Below are 15,584 nucleotides of genomic sequence, written 5' to 3'. Positions count from 1 at the left end.
GACACTGTTCCTACTTTTAGTAAATCTTCAGTATGGATGAAGTCTTGTGACCATACAGCCATATGTGGTAAACATCAGTGCATCACATGTTCCTCCAACTTCCCAGAGGAACTGCAGGACACACATGTAGAACTGCCAAAGGTGCATGGAATCAGGCTGGTGAATTGGGAAACCTAAGGCACAATTCTATGTATTCTGCAATGGTACAAAAACCACATTTTTTCATGAAAATCAAAATAAAATAAGAACACACTAACAATTCTGTGGAAAAGTTTGGGGAAGAGATAGCAATATCCCAGGATAGGGGGAAATACCACATCAATCCAAATAGTTTTGAATTCTGCCTATACATTAGAATACCCTGGAGAGAGTTTTGTTTTTTAATGCATATCAAGGTAATTCATGCACACAGTTACAAATATCACATAGTAGGTGAAGATTGTGAGAAGAAATCACAGCTCCTGCTCCAGCACTTTTCACTTCCAGATCTTGCTTAAGCAGGTTTTAAAAATTAATGGGTTCCTAGGGCTCCACCCCAGGTATCCTAAATGGACAAGTGGGAGAGGTCCCAAACCTTTATTTTGTTTTGAGGAAGCACAGTTCCCAAGGTTTTCTAGAAGCTTGTCCAGGTTGGCTGAGTAGAATCACTTGGCTTGGACCTTTCCACTTACCCAAATAGTTGAGGCTTTCAATGCCTATGATTAAAGTGCCAGGAAAGTGCTATACGTGTGTTCTATGGAAGGAGAGATCACTTCAGCAGCCATCATCGTTGTCAGCTTTTTGACTGAGGTGGCTTTGAAATGACCCTTGATGAATAGGTTGATTTGGAGGCATACCCTGATTTTCATGTACTGGCAGACAGTCTTAAAGATCTTCTGAGGGGCGCCTGGGTGGCGCAGTCGGTTAAGCGTCCGACTTCAGCCGGGTCACGATCTCGCGGTCCGTGAGTTCGAGCCCCGCGTCGGGCTCTGGGCTGATGGCTCGGAGCCTGGAGCCTGTTTCCGATTCTGTGTCTCCCTCTCTCACTGCCCCTCCCCCGTTCATGCTCTGTCTCTCTCTGTCCCAAAACTAAATAAAAAACGTTGAAAAAAAAATTAAAAAAAAAAAATAAAGATCTTCTGAAAATTCTGATGATTTCAGTTTCCTCTCTCTAGGCCATTCCAAAAGACCTTCTGTTTACTTACATGCCTAAGTCTAATATGGACCATACTAATTGACGGTTACCACCAAGTGAGGGGGAAAATGAGATAAAAGGCCAAGGGAGTACTCTCACTGTTCCATTTCCTTGAAACCAATCACACATTGCCTTGTAAAATGCTGTAACAGAAAGTACAGTGAACCAAAATGAAAATATACTTATGACTAACTTGACCTATTCTTATAACAATCTCTAAATACTAATCTCATTATGTGCTTCTAATGCCATACATGAAGATGGATGCTTTTAAAGGTCATCAAGTGAATGTATTAAAACAGTCTCTTACTTGCTTATCGGTTGAAAAACCAAGAAATGCAAGCGTTCTCTCTTTTCTAGGAGCTGTATTTTTTCCTCTTCCCTATTCTTATTCCTCTTATGTTACTTTGACTTTAATCTTTACAGTAGAATGACTAACAATCTCAGTTTCTTAAAAACTTTAGGATGTTCATTGAACAAAACAAAAACATACTTGTTTCTCATTTATGGTTGGTTTTTATTTTTCTAAGGGTATCCCTCTCCTTTGGGGGACAAGCTATACTATTCTCTGCTAAAGGGACAGTAAAACTAAATATTATATTAATAAAAATGTAATTTGAAATCCTTGAGAGAAATGTACTAAATAGTGTCACATTGTTTCAAAGAAGTACAAGAGTTAGTTATAGTCAAGGAGTGGCATAAAAAATTACATAGGGGTATAAGAATAGAAAAATAAAAAGTAGGGTACAATCTCTATCAATGCAATCTCTCCTCTCTCTACCCCTCCCATTCTCTCTCTCTCTCTCTGTCTCTCTTGTTCTCTCTCAAAATAAATAAATAAACTTTAAACACACACACACACACACACACACACACACACACACACACACACATAGGGGCACCTGGGTGGCTCAGTTGGTTAAGTGTTTGACTTCAGCTCAGGTCATGATCTCATGGTTTGTGGGTTTGAACCCTGCATCAGACTCTGTGCTGACAGCTCTGAGCCTGGAGCCTGCTTCCGTTTCTGTGTCTCCTCTCTCTGGCCCTCCCCACCCCCCCACTCTCTCTCTCTCAAAAATAAATAAATATTAAAAATTAAAAAAAAGAGAAAAGTAGTTTATAAATTGCAGGACAAAGAAATATGTTTCCTCTTTAAGTAGGAAAGCAAAGAATGGATGATTTCAGAGTGCACTGATTTTTCATACTTGACAAAATGCTAAACTTTGCTTTGAAAACCAAAATAGACAAATGATGGCATTCTAGGTTGGGGTAGCAGGGAGTTATATAAGAACAGAGTAAGAGGCAGTTTTCTGAATCCTTTTAAAAATGATCAAAGAAATTTTGGTTGGGAGAAACGAAAGAAACCCCAGGGAAGGCTTGCAAATGCATCTGATGTGAAAATAGAAGCGCATGTTACTACATTTAAGTCAGTGTCTAGAATTTTGGAAAACCAGTAAGGTGTTAATTCTAGAAGGGGAAAGCCATGCCCAGGTATCCCATGGAGAATTGAATCAACTGCCATGGAAATTAGGGTAAATTCCAGTTCAAGGCCTAAGATTAGCATTAGAATTAGGGTGTGGAGTCAAGAGTTTTAAGTCGGGGGAATAGTAGTCTAATAAGGGCTGAAAGAAATGAGTTAAGAGATTTCAGAAATGCCCTAGTATATTTATAACTCTATCTTGGGTTTGTGCAATGGGTATGTGGCCCTTTGGAATATCTGAGTGGGTAAAAGAGAACAGTTCTTTTTTTTAATTTTTATTAAAAATTTTTTAATGTTTATTTTTGAGAGAGAGAGAGAGAGAGAGAGAGAGCGAGCTCACAAGCAGGGGAGGGGCAGAGAGAGAAGGGGACCTAGAATCTGAAGCAGGCTTCAGGCTCTGAGCTGTCAGCACAGCACCCGACGCAGGGTTCGAACTCACAAATTGCAAAATCATCATCTAAGCCAAAGTCAGATGCTTAACTGACTGAGCCACCCGAAGTGCTTCAGAACAGTTCTTGTACATATGCCAAGTGTACACATTCAAAAAGCCCAAATAAATTCTGTAGTCTGTCTATATACAGTAAGCTGGAGTCATTGCAGAGTTGGTCCATATAACTTTTTAGGAAAAGATGGAGACCTTGGAAGTTTAAAGAGGGAACATTTTCTTGTCAACATAACTTCTATATCTAGAAATGATTAAGCCCAGTTGTACAACTAGACAAACTGTGCAATTGTTTGTAAAATTCTAGACCTGTTTCCTTGAAGAAAATAACACTAAAACCAGTTATGTGCTGGTAAATGAATACAACTGGATCTCCAAAAAAAGTGCATATATATATACATATATACGTATATATATGTATATATCTATGAACACAAGTTTGTTATACATTTTATTGGCATAAAGATATGTAACACCCAATTTATGATTAATAATAAAATATACAATATTCTTTATTATAAATTTCATACAGTCAATTGATTCGCACAGACTGCTCTCATTGATTTTCTTCCAAATTCTTGTATTCATAGCCAAGTTGTGGTTGCAGTTGATGCATGAGTGTAGTTCTGACATGAATGTTGGCTGATATTTTCATGTATAATAATGAATGATATGAAAGTGAAACAGGAGGACATGTGCTGGAAATTTACTCTTTTGTCAGTAATGTCCATGATTTCTTTGCTGAACTGGGTCATAATTTTCAAATACTGGCAGGATAATTCCTAAACTTCTTGTGCATAATGAACTTCTATGTTTCATTTGTATTATTATTAGTTTAGTTATCAAGAAAATGATAATTTAAACCAAGATTTTTTAGCATTTGCTGATTTCTGAGGTATACATACTCTCACCACAATCAGTTTCAATGCACCAGTGTGAATCACTGAATGTGAGAAGTGTCTTTCATCATTAAGTATGATGTTGTAGAATTTTCACAGATGCCCTTTTTAGGTTGAGGAAGTTCCCTTCTGTTCCTCCTTTGGTGAGTATTTACTTTAACTTTTACTAATGGCTGTTATTTAACAAGTAACTTACAGAATTCCTAACAATGTACCAGTTCGCACTCTCCAGCCAATATAAGTCAGCTCTAGCATACTATTGTAATTGACTCTTTTTCTCTTACTTTGACATACTATGGCAAATGTAGGCCTACCAGATCCTGAATGAATGAATGCTATATGGCTATAATACTAACGAAGGCTTTCAAAAAAGCATTAAATGAAAATATTTATTTTTATAATAAATATTAGTTACCACATACTTTTTTTTTGAAAATGCAAAATATGTCTTGTATTGAATAAATAGCTTGCTTTGAGGCTAAAATTTTTCAAGTGCCTATTGACTTATGTAATTTAGTGAGATGATTACTGTATAAAATGAACATTTTCTAATACATTATCTAGAAGCCTGGCTGTCCTAACTCAAGTTTAATTTGCAAAAGACACCATTAATGAACATCAGGTCTATTTTGATCATGGATGTTTCCGTGGTGGTGAAGTATTAGCCACAAAGCAATACCCAGTAATAACAAAAGCATTAGTACTATAGCCATGGAAAGGCCTCATTAAAAAACACATTTCAAGGTGCACTGTTTTGGTTTTGCCTCATTACATGTGCAATTAAGGAATAAACAATAAGAAAAAAATAGTTTTCTGCTCTCTTTTACCTCAGTTACCTTTAGGAAGTTTAATTAGTTTAAGAAATTGCAGAGGAAGTAACTTTGAATATAAAACTGTCATGTAGTCTGAAAGCATATTAGTGGAACTCCATAATGGTTTATAACTGCTATTATTTTCATGGAAATGGGGAAAATGGCATCAGTGAAGTCAGAATCTGTCATTTATGTTCTTTATTTATATTTATTCATTCTTTTCTATTGCTAGATTTTATTAAACCATCAATTTAATGATGTGAATTGGTTAGACAAAGGCATGTGGAATTTCTGACTTTATGATCTAGCTTTTGAAGGTACAATTATTGAGACATATGTTGCTTTCTCTGTTCTTATTTAAATTAAATTGCCCTTTTAGGCCCTAGTACACCGTTGGAAATTTACTGATACTTCTTTGAGTTTGCAATAGGGATGAGAAGTTTGGTCAGAGTCAGATATGAACCCCAGAATTTAAGAAGTCAGATACCAGAAATCCTCAGAGGATTTTGAGGTAAAAGATGGTTCAACAGTGTTGCTAGTTCTCAAAAACAGTTCTAATTATGATAGTTTCAAAACGAAAAGGTGTTAGGATCCAAAGAAAAGGCAGCAAGTCAGAGAGTGCTCTCTTACCAGTTTAGGCTTATTGGGATAAAGTAGAGATACTTGGGGGGTATCTTTCCATCTTACAGTGATGTCCTTGGCCTTTTCTTGTGTCTGTGGACATGACTTCCTGGCAGCCATCTTTCTACAGTGTAATTGTACCTTCTGGGAACAGCAAGTTGGAACTGGGAAGAGAATCTGGCCCAACCATTATTAGAAAGAATCCTTTCCCCCTAGACACTGATTAGTGAGAGAATGAGTTTCTCTCTGTGTCTGGAACCATATAGTATAGGAACATGGGAGTTCTGAGCAGCCATCTTCTCTCTGCCTTATTTACTGAAGGGCATAGAAAGCCAGTTAGAAAGAATTAAACATATACACAAGCAAAGAGATGAGATGACATAGAAGAATACATACTGTTTAAAATGTCAATGGGTGTGAGAAAGTGGTCTAGTTTCAACCTTCTGCATGTTGCTGTCCAGTTTTCCCAGCACCATTTGTTAAAGAGACTGTCTTTTTTCCATTGGATGTTCTTTCCTGCTTTGTCAAAGATTAGTTGGCCATACGTTTGTGGGTCTAGTTCTGGGGTTTCTATTCTATTCCATTGGTCTATGTGTCTGTTTTTGTACCAATACCATGCTGTCTTGAGGCTTACAGCTTTGTAGTAGAGGCTAAAGTCTGGGATTGTGATGCCTCCTGCTTTGGTCTTCTTCTTCAAAATTACTTTGGCTATTCGGGGCCTTTTGTGGTTCCATATGAATTTTAGGATTGCTTGTTCTAGTTTCGAGAAGAATGCTGGTGCAATTTTGATTGGGATTGCATTGAATGTGTAGATAGCTTTAGGTAGTATTGACATTTTGACAATATTTATTCTTCCAATCCATGAGCAGGGAATGTCTTTCCATTTCTTTATATCTTCTTCAATTTCCTTCATAAGCTTTCTATAGTTTTCAGCATACAGATCTTTTACATCTTTGGTTAGATTTATTCCTAGGTATTTTATGCTTCTTGGTGCAATTGTGAATGGGATCAGTTTCTTTATTTGTCTTTCTGTTGCTTCATTGTTAGTGTATAAGAATGCAACTGATTTCTGTACATTGATTTTGTATCCTGCAACTTTGCTGAATTCATGTATCAGTTCTAGCAGACTTTTGGTGGAGTCTATCGGATTTTCCATGTATAATATCATGTCATCTGCAAAAAGCGAAAGCTTGACTTCATCTTTGCCAATTTTGATGCCTTTGATTTCCTTTTGTTGTCTGATTGCTGATGCTAGAACAATAAACTCAAAATGGATAAAGGACCTGAATGTGAGACAGGAAACCATCAAAACCCTAGAGGAGAAAGCAGGAAAAGACCTCTCTGACCTCAGCCGTAGCAATCTCTTACTCGACACATCCCCAAAGGCAAGGGAATTAAAAGCAAAAGTGAATTACTGGGACCTTATGAAGATAAAAAGCTTCTGCGCAGCAAAGGAAACAACCAACAAAACTAAAAGGCAACCAACGGAATGGGAAAAGATATTTGCAAATGACATATTCGGACAAAGGGCTAGTATCCAAAATCTATAAAGAACTCACCAAACTCCACACCTGAAAAACAAATAACCCAGTGAATAAATGGGCAGAAAACATGAATAGACACTTCTCTAAAGAAGACATCCAGATGGCCAACAGGCACATGAAAAGATGCTCAACGTCGCTCCTTATCAGGGAAATACAAATCAAAACCACACTCGGATATCACCTCACTCCAGTCAGAGTGGCTAAAATGAACAAATCAGGAGACTATAGATGCTGGCGAGGATGTGGAGAAATGGGAACCCTCTTGCACTGTTGGTGGGAATGCAAATTGGTGCAGCCTCTCTGGAAAGCAGTGTGGAGGTTCCTCAGAAAATTAAAAATAGACCTACCCTATGACCCAGCAATAGCACTGCTAGGAATTTACCCAAGGGATACAGGAGTACTGATGCATCAGGGCACTTGTACCCCAATGTTTATAGCAGCACTCTCAACAATAGCCAAATTATGGAAAGAACCTAAATGTCCATCAACTGATGAATGGATAAAGAAATTGTGGTTTATATACACAATGGAATACTACTTGGCAATGAGAAAGAATGAAATACGGCCTTTTGTAGCAACGTGGATGGAACTGGAGAGTGTGATGCTAAGTGAAATAAGCCATACAGAGAAAGACAGATACCATATGTTTTCACTCTTATGTGGATCCTGAGAAACGTAACAGAAACCCATGGGGGAGGGGAAGGAAAAAAAAAAAAGAGGTTAGAGTGGGAGAGAGCCAAAGCATAAGAGACTGTTAAAAACTGAGAACAAACTGAGGGTTGATGGGGGGTGGGAGGGAGGGGAGGGTGGGTGATGGGTTTTGAGGAGGGCACCTTTTGGGATGAGCGCTGGGTGTTGTATGGAAACCAATTTGACAATAAATTTCATATATTGAAAAAAAAAAGAAAAAAATGTCAATGGGTTTTTGAGCTTGGGAAGGAACTGTCACTATTCTTTGTATTTTGTTTAATGCTCATTTTTTATTTGTTATCATTTATTCTTATTTATATAGGAAACTATTTTTTGTTGAGTGAATTTAGATATTGATTAAAAATTTTGATTAAAGCCCTTCAAACAACTTAAACTGCTATTATGAATTTACTGTGGTTGATTCTTTACTTCAAATTCCTGAAACAGCAGATGGAAACATACATAATAACAATAATTACAGATCTTCTTAAGTCCCCTTTACCGAGGACAGTTATAAGAACTAATAATAACTTCTGATTAATTTTGTTTTTATTTTTTGGCTTCATCTCTTTTTACTGGTTTCAGCAATGACAATTTCTTAGGGTTTCATATGTTCAATCAGATAAATTTGTACATCTTTTTCAAATTGTTTTTGTAATTTTACCAATATAAATGTTAAAAATATTATCTCAGACAAGCTGGGGTGTAAGTTTGTGTTTTAAATGAATTGAATCTTATCTTTTTCCTGTCGATTTTGATTTGTTGAGACTTGATTTATTTTTTTAATCTTTCTTTTTCTTAAAAAATATTTTTGAGAGAGAGAGAGAACGAACACAAGAAGGGGAGTGACAAAGAGAGATGGGGAGAAAGAGAATGCCAAGCAGTCTTCACACTGTCAGCACAGAGTCCAATATGGGGCTTGATTCCTTGACTCTAGGGTCATGTCCTGAGCTGAAATCAAGTGGGATGCTCAACTGACTGAGCCACCCAGATGCCCCTATTCTATGTTTCTTTTTTGATTTAAATTCTAGTTAGTTAATATACAGTGTAATATTAGTTTCAGGCATACAGTATAGTGATTCAACACTTTCATAGAGCACCTGGTGCTCTTCACAAATGTACTCTTTAATCCCCATAGCCCATTTAACCCATCTCACCACCCACCTTTCCTTTGGTAACCATCAATTTGTTCTCTATAGTTAAGAGTATGTTTCTTGGTTTGCCTCTCCCTTTTTTCCCCCTTTCTCATTTGCTTGTTTCTTAAATTGCACATATGAGTGAAGTCATATGGTATTTGTCTTTCTGTGACTGATTTATTTCACTTAGCATAATACTCTCTGGCTCCATCCATGTCATTGCAAACGACAGGATTTCATTCTTTTTTAAAAATTGTTTATTTATTTTGAGTGAGAGAGAGATTATGTGAGGAAGGGATGGACAGAAAGAGAGGAAGAGAGAGAATTCCAAGCAGGCTCCAGGCTGTCAGCACTGAGCCTGATGTGAAGTTCGATTTCATGAACCATGAGATCATGACCCAAGTCGAAATCAAGAGTCAGACACTTAACCAAGTGAGCCACCCAGGCACCCCAGGATTTCATTCATATGCCACATCTTCTTTATCCATTCACCAGTTGATGGACACTTGGTCTCTTACTGTAGTTTGACTATTGTAGATAATGCTGCTATAAACATTGGGGTGCATGTATCCTCTTGAATAGTACTTTTGTATTCTTTGGGTAAAAACATAGTAGTGCAATTGCTAGATGGAAGGGTAGATCTATTTTTAACTTTTTGAGTAACCTCTTTACTGTTTCCAGAGTGGCTGTACTAGTTTGCATTCCCACCAACAGTGTAAGAGTGTTCCCCTTTCCCTGCATCCTGGGCAGCACCTGCTGTTTACCATTCTCCCATTCCAAATTTTGCTTTTTTTTTACTTTTTTTTTTAATTTAATTTTTAATTTAAATTTAATTTAATTTAATTTTTACTTTTGTTGATTGTTTCCTTCACGGTGCAGAAGCTTTTTATCTTGATGAAGTCCCAACAGTTTATGCATACAGCATTTCTGATCATTTCCTTTGCTGTGCAAAGCCTCTTATTTTGATGAAGTCCCTATAGTTTGTTTTTGCTTTTGTTTCCCTTGCCTCAGGAGACATATCTAGAAAGAAGTTGATATGACCAATGTCAGGAGGTTACTGCCTGGGTGTTCTCCTTGAGGATTTTTATGGTTTCAGGTCTCACATTTAGGTCTTTAATCCATTTTGAATTTATTTTTGCATTTGGTGTTTGTAAGTGATCCAGTTTCATTTTCTGCATGTTGCTTTCCAGTTTTCCCAGTACCATTTGTTGAAGAGACTGTCTTTTTCCCATTGGATAATCTTTCCTGCTTTGCTGAAGATTAAATGACCATATACTTATGGGTTCATTTTTGGGTTTTCTGTCCTGTTTTATTGATTTATGTGTTTATTTTGGTGCCAATACCATACTGTTTTGATCACTATAGCTTTTTAATATAACTTGAAGTCTTGAATTTTGGTGTCTCCAGCTTTACTTTTCTTTTTTAAGGTTGCTTTGGCTATTTGGGATCTTTGGGGTTCCCTACAAATTTTGTTTGTTAGCTCTATGAAAAATGCTATTGATGTTGTGATAGGGATTGCATTAAATGTGTACATTGCTTAATAACATTTATTCTTCCAATCTATGAGCATGGAATGTCTTTCCATTTCTTTGTGTTATCTTCAGTTTCTTTCATCAGTGTTTTATAATTTTCAGAGTATAGTTCTTTAACATCTTTGATTAGGTTTATCCCTAGGTATCTTACTGTTTTTGGTGCGATTGTAAATGGGATTGATTCCTTAATTTCTCTTTCTGTCACTTCATTATTGGTATGTAGAAATTAAGCAGATTTCTGTAGGTTGATTTTGTATCCTGAAACTCTAATGAATTCATGTATCAGTTCTAGCAGTTTTTTGGCATAGTCTTTTGGGTTTTCTCTATAGACTATCATGTCATTTTCAGATAATGAAAGTTTTACTTTCTTCATTACTGATGTGGAAGCCTTACAAAATACAGACAATTATAAAAGAATATTATGAAAAACTATATGCCAACAAATTGGACAATGTGAAAGAAATGGATAAATTCCTAGAAGCATATAAACTACCAAAACTGAAGCAGGAAGAAATAGAAAACTTGCACAGACTGATACCCAGCAAAGAAATGGAATCAATAATAATAATAAAAAAAACCTCCCAAAAACAAAAGTCCAGGGCCAGAAGGCATCACATGCAAATTCTACCAAACATTTAAGGAAGAGTCAATATGTATTCTTCTCAAACAATTCCAAAAAATAGAAAAGGAAGGAAAATTTCCAAATTCATTCTATGAGGCCAGCATTACCCAGATACCAAAACCAGATAAAGACACCACTAAAAAGAGAACTACAGGCCAATATCCCCAATGAATATGAATGCAAAATTCTCAATAAAATACTAGCAAACCTATTCCAAGAATACATTAAAAAAATCATAACCTTGATCAAGTGGGATTTATTCCTGGATTGCAAGCGTGGTTCATTATTCACAAATCAATCAACATGATATACCACATTAATAAAAGAAAAGGTAAGAACCACGTGATCTTTTCAGTAGATACAGAAAAAACATTTGACAAAGTACAACATCGATTCATGATAAAAAACTTGAACAAAGTAGGTTTAGAGGGATCGTGCTTCAACATAATAAAGACCATAAATGAAAAATCCACAGTGAATATCATCCTCAGTGGGGAAAAACTCAGAACTTTGCCCCTATGGTCAGGATTAAGACAAGGATGTCCACTCTCACCACTGTTATTTAACATAGTACTGGAAGTCTTAGCTCAGCCATCAGACATCAAAAAGAAATAAAAGGCATCCAAATTGGCAAGGAAGAAGTAAAATTTTGTTTCCTTTTTGGCAAATGATCCGTTCTTTATTTTATATAGCATGAGGTTTATAACTCACCATATTGCCATGATTGTTTGATATAAAATATGTATTTCTTATTATAATTTATTATAATTAGTATACTTATTATAATTACAGGTTTGATTCCCTGAGAGGTAAAGATGTGATTATGTGTAATTTTCTTGCTTCTTTAGAATGTTGGGCTAATTGATCATCTTGGAACATATACTGTTGTCAGAACTAATCAGCTTCAGGGCTTTCATTCTACTTGGTCAAAACAGTGAACCATGCAGATTTGTTCTGTCTATTCATGCATGGATATTACTTTTTCTAATGCTCTTTGGCTCACATGCATTAGTTCACTCTTTCCGGCTGACATGGAGAGAAGCTGATACATATGTATAATTTATAGACAGACATATGCTTACCAGAAGAATAAATCTCTATATGTATTATTTCTTTCAAATTTGTTAAAATCAATAAAAGTTCAACTATCATATTCACTCTACATTTGTATCACTACATTTTGGTATTCTTTACATTAATTTTCTCTTCTGAGTATCATTATAGGGTCATGGCTTTTTATACATCTAGCTTATTTCAATTTATTATTATTTGCTCAAATAGATAAAGCTTGGTCAGTGAGAAACCTCTAAACTGGTTCTTTTGTCCTCTAGATTTCTTGGAAGCAATTCTTACTTTTTGGGAAACAATGGATTTCTTTTTTCTTTTTTGGAGAGAAAGATTACATGTCAGAGTAGGGGGAGGGGCAGAGGAAGAGAAAGAAAATCTTAAGAAGCAGGCTTCACACTCTGCATGGAGCTTGACAATGTGGGGCTTGATCCCATGACCCTGGGATCTTGACCTGAACTGAAATTAAGAGTTAGATGCTCAATGGACTGAGCCACCCAGGTGCCCTGGAAACAATGGATTTCTAAACCCATTGTAAGTTTTCTTGAAGGGTATAAAAGGGCTGCTACTTCCATTGAGTTACTCTTGATAGTGACACGTCTGAAAAAAATGTTTATTTTTATGAGTATGAGTTCAAGTAAATATTTTCATTTTAACTTTTTGTTGTTTCCTACTTTCCTTATATTATCAGTTTGTTTACCCACTAATACTTTTGGCTTCTTTGAAATCCAACAATCTTACTCTTGCTAGTTTTAGTCCTTCCTGACTAAAGTGGCTATATTTATATATACCATATATATTTATATACATGAATATAACCCCTTTGGGTGGGCATATCCATTTCTTCTTTTTTCTTCTTATAAAGAAAGAAACCTTTTTTAAAAAGTTTATTTATTTATTTATTTTGAGAAAGAGAGAGCATGAGAGTGATTGTGCACAAGCAGGGGAGGGGCAGAGAGAAGGAGAGACAGAATCTCAAACAGGCTCTGTGCTGATGGCACAGAGCCCATAAGGCTCAAATCCATGAACTGTGAGATCATGACCTGAGCCTAGACCAAGAGTCAGACACTTAACCAACTGAGCCACCTGGGTGCCCCCCATATCCATGTATTCTTAAACTTCTGTTGCTAGAGTAGCTCAAGTGAACTTCCGCTTCTTGCAACTGAAGGTCTTAACAAACACAAGGTTATTGTAACTAAGGATGAGTATAATGAGTCTGGCAGATAGGAAGATTTACTGAAATTTGCAAGAAAAAATTTGCAAGATTTACTGAAATTTGCAAGAAAAAATTCTAAGGATAAAATGAACAAAATTCTATGTATAGTTGCTTAGAGAAAGAAGAGTAGGAAGGGGGTTCTAATGGTGTAACACTAACAGAAAAAAGAAAAAGCTGAACTTACAGAGAAAAGAGGAAAAACTGGCAGGGATTATTATTTTCAAAATTGAATAAGTAGAACATTCATAGAAAGGAATGCTGAAATGCACAGGGAATACCTCATTTTAACTGAGTTTAAAATCATCTGAGTTGTACTAATTATGGCCATGGGTACAAAGAAAAGGCTGGACTATCATCAGTGATCTTTGAGGGGTCCAGGGACATATGAGAGACACTAGAAAAAGAAGAGAAGTATCTATAGTTTGATTTCTTTTCTAATTGAAAGGAGATCAGTCAGCATGGCACTGATTGCTTAGAAAAGGTGGCAGGAGGGACTGGCAAAAGTTTAATAAGTGACCATGACAGAAGAGCCTTTTCTCCTCTATTTATTTCCTTCAGCAGAGTTACATTTGTCTGTTCCAACAGACATTGGGCACTTGGGATTTCAGCAAGTCATTTGATAATACCTCTCATGACATTCTTATGAATAAAAGGGGAAAGTTGGTGGGTTAATGGTAAAAAGCAGACATATTTACAACTGACTGAAAACTATCCATGCATGTTGATACATGGATTGATGTCTGTTGGAATGGTCAGTTGAAGGAATGAAACAAACATTCATTTTAGAGCTCTACAATGATTATACAGTACTTTTTCTGTCCCTTTATACTAGCACTGCCCAATAGGACTTTCTGTGATGATGGAAATACTCTTTATCTTTGCTCTCTATTAAAGTAACCACTGGCCATGTACAGGTTTTTGGGCATCTGAAATGTGGCTAGTGTACCTGAGGCACTGGATTTATTTTGTTTTTAATAATTTTCAGTTAAAATAGCCATGTGTGGCTGGTAGCTAATGTACAGCACAGCTTCATATTATCTCCACATTTTTAATAAAACACACACAAAGTATATATGTTTTATTAAGAGGTATTTAAAGACTTATTTTATAGGATCATAAAATGGTTTTACTGAGAGGATCCTCAACTATTTTACAACTGTTTACAGAGGAGAAAAATGAGACCCAATGGAATTAAATGATTTATTCAAAATCATGCAGTTATCAACGGAACAGGGACTCAAATTAAGGTTCTTTGAATCTCAGTCAATGCAGTTTTCATATGAACCATATTAGAGAAAATAGTCCTTTATAGGTATCTAAGTGTATATTAGGTACTGACTTCCAGTGACCAAGCAGTACAAAAATTTTCCTTCCATTTTTTTTGATTTTAGCTATAGATAAATTGTATTCTCAAATCAATGTGTTGATTCTTTGTAGATAAGGATTCTTAAAAATGGAATCTTGAGATTTTGTTTCTTAGTCGTGAAAGCAAAGCTAATTAACATTAGCTTCCAATGAGTAAATGTGTATCCTTTCAGGAAGACTATTTTTAGGTCCTTGAACTTCAGAGTTGATTTCCTCTTTTCTTTTTTTCTCAGTCAATTAAAAAATACATTATTTAGGACTGTGGCATTGTGCTAATGTATTTCTGGGAAAGGGAAGAGGTGACCTGCTGCTGTGTAAAATTGTAGCAAGAAATCAACAGGGAAGGGATTAGAACAATTAAAATCTTATATTCACAAAGGGAGGAAATGAAGTCTGATTAATAAGGTTTATAGTCTGTATTTATAGGAAGGAGAACAACACTGTTTCAAATATTACTTTTACCAAACTGAATTCATTATCTTCTACTCCCTGATATATTGGAAAATTCTTCCTTCTAATATCAAACTGAATGGACATATCCATGCTTGTGTGATTTTTTTAAGTGTAGAACTGGATTGGGGCACTTGGGTGACTCAGTTGGTTAAGCATCCAATTCCTGATTACTGAGCTGTTCATGATCTCACAGTTTGTGGGTTCGAGCCCTTTGTTGGGTTTTGTGCTGACAGTGTGGAGCCTGCTTAGGATTCTCAGTCTTCCTTTCTCTCTTTGCCACTCCCCTGCTCACATTCTTTCTTTCTTTCTAACTCTCTCTCTTTCTTTCTCAAAAATAAACATTAAAAAAAGATAGTATAACTGGATTGTCTTGATGCCATTTTAAAGAAAAATCCATTTATTCTATCTTCCTAAATGCAGGGAGGTGATATGTAAAGCTAATTTGCTTATAAGTAGGATTTTTATTTTTCAGAGAGAGAGAAAAAAAGAAATTGATGTAGTTTTTTTTACTCTGGCTATTGCTATATTCAAAT

Source organism: Panthera tigris, chromosome A2 (assembly GCF_018350195.1).
Source record: "Panthera tigris isolate Pti1 chromosome A2, P.tigris_Pti1_mat1.1, whole genome shotgun sequence".
In the NCBI taxonomy this organism is placed as follows: Eukaryota; Metazoa; Chordata; class Mammalia; order Carnivora; family Felidae; genus Panthera; species Panthera tigris.
Note: the sequence above shows the minus strand (reverse complement) of the source record.